Raw genomic sequence first — 7,336 nt, 5'->3', positions numbered from 1 at the left:
CAAGGGTGCCAAGTCCATTCAATAGGAAAAGGTAGTCTTTTTAATAAATAGTGCTATGAATACTGGATATCTACATGTAAAAGAATGAATTTGGATCCCTAAGTAACACCATATACAAAACTAATTCAAAATAGGTCAAAGGGTTAAATGTAATAGATAAAACTCTTAGAATACTAGTAAAAAATAGGAATGAATCTTCATGACTATGCATTTGGAAATTGAATTTTAAATAGGACACAAAAAGCACAAGCAACATGCCAAGCTGGTGTTGCTCAGTAGTTGAGCATCAACCTACGAATCAGGAGATCACAGTTTGATTCCTGGTCAGGGCACATGCCTCAGTTATGGGCTCAATCCCCAGTATGGGGCATGCAGGAGGCAGCCAATCAATGATTCTCTCTCATCATTGATGTTTCTATCTTTCTATCCCTTTCCCGTCTTCTCTGAAATCAATAAAAATCTATTTTAAAAAGCACAAACAACAAAAAGTATATGTTGGAATTAATCAAACTTAAAATTTTGTGTATCAATGGATATAATCAAGAAATAATAAGGCTACACATAAAATGGGAGAAAATATTTGTGAATCATATGCCTAACAAAGTATTTGTATCCAGAATATATATAAAGATTATTTAAAACTAATTAATTAAAAGACAACTCAATTTAATAATGGATGGAGGATTCAAATAGACATTGAAAAGGATATACAAATGGGTAATAAGCACATGAAGAAAATGCAAAACATTGATAGGGATTAGGGAAATGCAAATCAATACCACAATGAAATACGACTTCACACTTACTAGGATGGATGTAATTTTTTAAAATAACAATTCTGGGCAAGGATATGGAGAAATTTGAACCCTCATACATTGCTGGTGAGAATGTAAATGGTGCAACCTCTGTGGAAAACTGTTTGGTGGTTCCTCAAAATATTAAACATAAAATTACCAAATGACCCAGAATTTCCACTTCCAAGTTTAACCCAGGGGAATTTTAAAGCATATGTTCACACAAAAACTTGAACATGAATGTTCATACCAACATTATTCATAATAACCAAAAGTGGAAGCAAACTAAATGTCCATCTACTGATGACTGATTAAGCAAGATGTTGTATGTTCATGCAATGGAATACTGTTAGACAATAAAGGAGAATTAAATGCTTATACATGCTGTAATATAGATGAAACTTGAAAATATTATGCTAAATGAAAGATGTCAAACACAAAGGTCACTTAACATATAATCCCATTTATATAAAACATCCAGAATAGGCAAATCCATAGAGACAAAAAGTAGATCAGTTGTTGTCAGGGGCAGGGAGAAGGGAGAAATGGGAAGTGATTGGTAATGGATACAGGGTTTCTTTTAGGGTGATAAAGATGTTCTGGAATTAGTGATGATGACTGTACAACTCTTGACTATACTAAAAAACCACTGAATTGTACAATTTTAAATGGTGTATTATTATGATACTAGAGGCACAGCTCACAAAATTCGTGAGCGGGTACAGTCCCTAGGCCTGGCCTGCGATCAGGGCCATCTTCCCCAGCTGCCCGCTGCCAGCCCTGTCCCCCACCACCACCCACCCCCGGTTCTCAATTCACCATCAGGTGATCGGAGCCTGCCAGCTGGGGAAAGGGACCAAGAGGTATTCAGTGCGCCTCATAGTGACTGGTCCAGCAGTCGTTCTGGTTGTTTTGCTGTTAGGGTAAATTTGCATATTACCCTTTTATTATATAGGATAGAGGCCTGGTGCATGGGTGGGGGACAGCTGGCCTGCCCTGAAAGGGGCCCTAGAGCGGGGTGGGTGGTCTCCCTAGGGGGGTGGGGCCAGCCTGGGCAAGAGGCCTCAGGCAGTTTGCAGGCTGGCCATGCCTCAATTGGGGTGGGGGTCCCTGCTAGGGGGTGGGGACAGCCTGGACAAAGGGACGCTGGCAGTTTGCAGGCTGGCCACGCCCCAACTTTGTCAGGAAGGATGTCCAGAATGACATCTGGAAGACATCTGGTCTATCTGCTCTAATTAGCATATTACCCTTTTATTAATATACATGTTAATTATATCTCAATAAGATCAAATTAAAAGAATAGAATTTGATTCCAAAATGGCAATGAAGTTTTCTCCCAGGACAAAACTGGAATTACAACTAAAATACAGAAAAACCATCCTGAATAATCAACTGAAGATTAACTGGAGAGAACCCCAATAACCAAGGACAGAAAGTAGAGACTGCACAGAGACTGCAAGGAAGTGCAGAGGTGTGAAAGGGCTGGCTGGGCTCCTACAGACAGCAGCTGAAGTGCTAAAAGGATATCTCAACTGTGGTGGGTTCCCACTGAGAACTCTGGGGTCTAAACCCTAAGCTGAGCTTCCCAACACAGACCACCAGAACTGAGAAAGGAGCCCACATAACATCTGGCTGTGAAAAGCATCAGGGTTGCTGATGAGAGATGCTTGGAAATGCAGCAGCCTCTTAAAGGGCCAATGCACAAAATTTTGTGTGCAGCCACTTACCTTGTACTCTGTCAGAGGGAGGGCAGAGTGGACAGGAGCTGGAGGACTTTAAGGGAAAGATTCACAACAGTACAGTCATAGTAGGGGACTATAACACCGCATGGACAGCACTGAATAGATCTTACAGGCAAAAATTAACAAAGAAAGAGTGACTCTAAATGAAATACTGGATCAGATGGATTTAATTGACATTTATAGAACATTTCACCACAAAACTGCAGAATATACACTCTTCTTAAGTGCACATGGGTCATTCTCAAAGATAGACCACATGTTAGGACACAAAACAAGTCTCTACAAATTCAAGAAGATTGAAATTATATCAAGCATCTTCTCAGATCCTAATGGAATGAAATTAGAAATCAACTACCATAAAAACACTAAAACACTCAAACACATGGAGGTTAAATAGCATGTTATTAAACAATGAATGGGTTACCAATGAGATCAAGAAACAAATAAAAAATGTCCTGGAAAAAATGAAAATGAAGGCACAACAACCAAAATTCTTTGGGACACAGCAAAAGCAGTCCTCAGAGGGAAGCTCATAACATCACAGGCCTACCACAAAAAAAAATATTAATAATAAACCCTATAACTTAAAGAATTAAGAAGAGAACAACAAGAAAAGGCAGAGTGAATAGAAGGAAGGAAATAATAAAGATTAGAGCAGAAATCAATGACATAGAGACTAAAACAAAACCAATACAAATATTAATGAAACCAAGAGCTTGTTATTTGAAAAGACAAATAAAAATCAATGAACCTTTAGCTAGACTCATCAAGAAACAGAGAGGACCCAAATAATTACAATCAGAATGAAAGTGGAATAACAACTGACATCATAGAAATACAAAGAATTGTAGCAAAATACTGTAAGCTGGACAATGTGGATAAAATGGACAAATTCCTAGGTAAACACAATCTTTCAAAACTGAATAAGGAAAAATCAGAAAACCTGAATAGGTCAATAGCAATTGAAGTTGAAGTAGTAATCAAAAACTCCTAATGAACAAAAGCCCTGATACAGATAGCTTCACAGGGAAGTTTACCAGACATTCAAAGAAGAACTAACACCTATCCTCACAAACTATTCCAAAAAATCCAAGAGGAAGAAACATTTCCAACCTTATTTTATGAAGCCAGCATTATCTTAATTCCAAAACCAGATAAAGACACCACAAAGAAAGAGAATTACAGGCCAATAACCCTGATGAACATCAATGCTAAAATCCTCAACAAAATATTAGCAAATTGCATCCAGCAATATATTAAAAAGATCATACACCATGACCAAGTGGGATTTGTTCCAGGGATGCAGTGCTGGTACAATATCTGCAAATCAATAAACATGATACATCACATAAACAAATTGAAAGACAAAAATCACATGATGATATCAATAGAAGCAGAAAAAGCATTTGATACTATCCAAATTTTTGAATTAAAAAAAAAAAACACCTCTCAGCAAAGTGGGAATAGAGGGAGCATACCTCAACATAATAAAACCATATATGACAAACCTACAGTGAACATAATATTTAATGGGCAAAACTAAAACCATTTCCCCCAAGAACAGGAACAAGACAAGGATGTCAGCTTTCACCACTCTTATTCAACATAATACTGGAAGTCCTAGCCAAAGCAATCAGAAAAGAAGAAATAAAAGGTATCCAAATTGGAAAGGATGAAGTAAAACTCTCATTATTTGCCGATGACATGATATTGTACATAAAAAACAGCACTTTCTCCCAGAAGCCTGCCCTGAACCCTCTTCCCCTCCCTCTATCCTTGCAAAGCTTGTTTAGGTGTCCTCCTCTGTGGTCGAAATCATCCTGAACTGCTTGGGAACAGGGTACTTGAGATAGCACTTACCACACACTGGGCTGTGAACTTGCCTTACATGTCTCCCTCACTACACTGTTTTATGACTACAGTAGTTCCTTCAATATTGAATATTTATTGAATTCATTAGTTGATTTGTGAACAAAACATAACCAAAAAGCCAATTCCTTTTATCCCCCCCAAAATAGAAAAATATGTAAGACACTAAATGAGGGAGCAAAAGAAAGATAACTTAGAGATATTTTTCTTCAATCCAAATGAAGAGCTAGGTGAAGAGGCAGAGGGGGGAAAGCAAGGCTTCCTGAAGGGGAAAAAAATCTGAATAACTTGATTTGTCATAACTTCATGCAGAGGTCCTCAAACTACGGCCCGCGGGCCACAATGCAAATACAAATATTGTATTTTTTCCCGTTTTGTTTTTTTACTTCAAAATAAGATATGTGCAGTGTGCATAGGAATTTGTTCATAGTTTTTTTAAAAAACTGTAGTCCAGCCCTCCAATGGTCTGAGGGACAGTGAACTGCCCCCCTGTTTAAAAAGTTTGAGGACCCCTGACAATGTCTCCCATGCAATCAATATTTCATCTATAATGGACTACTCAGTATTCCCACTCCCCAAACACTTACTTAAATACCTATATGACTTTGCTCATTTTATTCTTGCAGCCAAGAATGCTCTTCCACATTTCCCCCATGCAAATCCTATTTTTCACAACCTTTCAACCTTGCAGAAGCTTTGCTAGAGTTCACCACTGCCATCTTTATCAAACACATTCTTCTCTTGGCTTTTGTGACACCTCAGTGTTTTCTTCCCATTTTCCTGGCCATTCCATTTCAGTCTTATTTGCCAGCTCCTCCTCCTCTATCATCTGACTTCTAATGCTGGAATTTCTACAATAAAATATGGCCAACCAAAGGATGAAATGAGAGGCCATTGTCAAAGGACCAGTGTAACCCACAATGACAAAAGACCATGAAGTAATACTGACAGACTCCTGAGGGAACCAAAGGGTGACTCAAGAATTTTATATTCTACATTTTTCCCTTTTACAGGCAGATATTCTCAAGCATGAAATAGTGCAAGAAATGTAACATTTATAAGTGCCTCATTTAAAAAATCACAAGTAGATGAAAAAATCTAGACAACCAAAAGATACAGAAAAATAAAGAATTCCGAAATAAAGAAGCAAGCTAGCAAGGATGTACTTTTGTAATGGGAAGAAAATGTAATAAAAAGACTAGTGGTAAGCATTGAATTCATTTAAACACCAAACTAAGACCAAACAACTTAGATAATTCTAAGTGGACAAGATATCAGTGTTATCAAATATGAGAAGGTAAAAATAGCAATATAGCTAACAAAGATCAGGAGATGGGAAAGGAAGTGCAAAGGGGTTCATTTCTTCATGTTTATGATAATAATTTATTATATTCCAAGCACTGTACTAAGTATTTTATATGTCTTAATTTTTTTTATTCCTCACAGCAACCCAATGAAGTAGACTCTTTGTAATCCTCATTCTAGAAATGAGAAAACTGAGGCACATAGAGATTAATTAATTTACCCACCTGATAATGAGTAAGTAGCAGAATTGATTTGAGTCCAAGTAGGCTATCTCTAGTATCCATAATCTTAACTAACTACCCAGGGAATCAGGTAACACTATCAAAATTTGAAACATAGAGATAAAAATATAGTGCCTACAATCTCTTTTGCAAATCTTTGATCTTAACTTTAAAATAGTCTTTCCGGGCCCTGACCGGTTTGGCTCAGTGGATGGAGCATCAGCCTGCTGACTCAAGGGTCCCAGGTTTGATTCCAGTCAAGGGCATGTACCTTGTTTGCGGGCAAATCCCCAGTGGGGAGTGTGCAGGAGGCAGCTGATCGATGTCTCTCTCTCATCGATGTTTCTAACTCTCTATCCCTCTCCCTTCCTCTCTGTAAAAAATAATAAAATATATTTTTAAAAAATAGTCTTTCCGGGACTACATCTCTTGAGGGGTAAGAAACATTTATCTGGAGTTTATCAATTTCTTTACTTTCACTCTGATTTTTCTTTGGTTTAATTCAAGTATGTATATTATTGTTATTAAAGTTTTTCTATCTATCCATTTACTAATCCTGTATAATATAAATGATATTTAGAATAATGTTTATTAATCTTAGTTGGTAATGTTTATGAAGGGTTTACTCTCTGCCAGGTAGCAGAGTAAGCACTTTAAATGGATTATCCTATTAAATTATCACAACAATCTTATAAAGAAGTACTATTTATATCCTTCTTTACTCACATAAGAAAACTGAGGCACAATAATGGTTATTCTTAGTTGGTGCAGATTTGAAGGGATTTTCCCCTCTTTTTTGCACTTTTGTATATTGCTTGCTTTTTATAATGAGTATGTATGTTCTTTTTACAAAAATATGAAAACCATTCTAAAAGTATTTTTTAAAATAAATAACTATGAAGATTCCCCAGAACTCAGTCTCTTTCTCTTTCTATTCTGTGCTATTTTTCTAGACCATGTCATCAACTACCACAGCTTTGAATACTGTCTATAGGCAAATGGCTCCCAAATGTATTTTGTCACTTCATGCCTTTCTTAGCTCTAGACACATATGCCCAATTGCCAACTAGACATTTCCTCTTATATGCTTCAAACATACCTCAAATTCAATATGCAAAAAACATTACGCATCACCCCAAACTGGTCCTCCTCTGTGTTTACGAATCCCCCAAAATGGCACCATTCTCCATCCTCGTGCATAAAACAGAAACATATGAATCATTTTTTGTTGTTTTTAATCCTCACCTGAGGATATTATTTCCATTGATTTTTTATAGAGAGTGTAAAAGAGAAAGGGAGAGAGAGAGAGAGAGAGAGAGAGAGAGAGAGAGAGAGAGGTGAGAGAGACCCATTGATTGGTTGCCTCCTATTCATGCCTCAACTGGGGTGGGGATCAAACCTGCAA

This window comes from Myotis myotis, unplaced genomic scaffold (assembly GCF_014108235.1).
Source record: "Myotis myotis isolate mMyoMyo1 unplaced genomic scaffold, mMyoMyo1.p scaffold_m19_p_4, whole genome shotgun sequence".
In the NCBI taxonomy this organism is placed as follows: Eukaryota; Metazoa; Chordata; class Mammalia; order Chiroptera; family Vespertilionidae; genus Myotis; species Myotis myotis.
Note: the sequence above shows the minus strand (reverse complement) of the source record.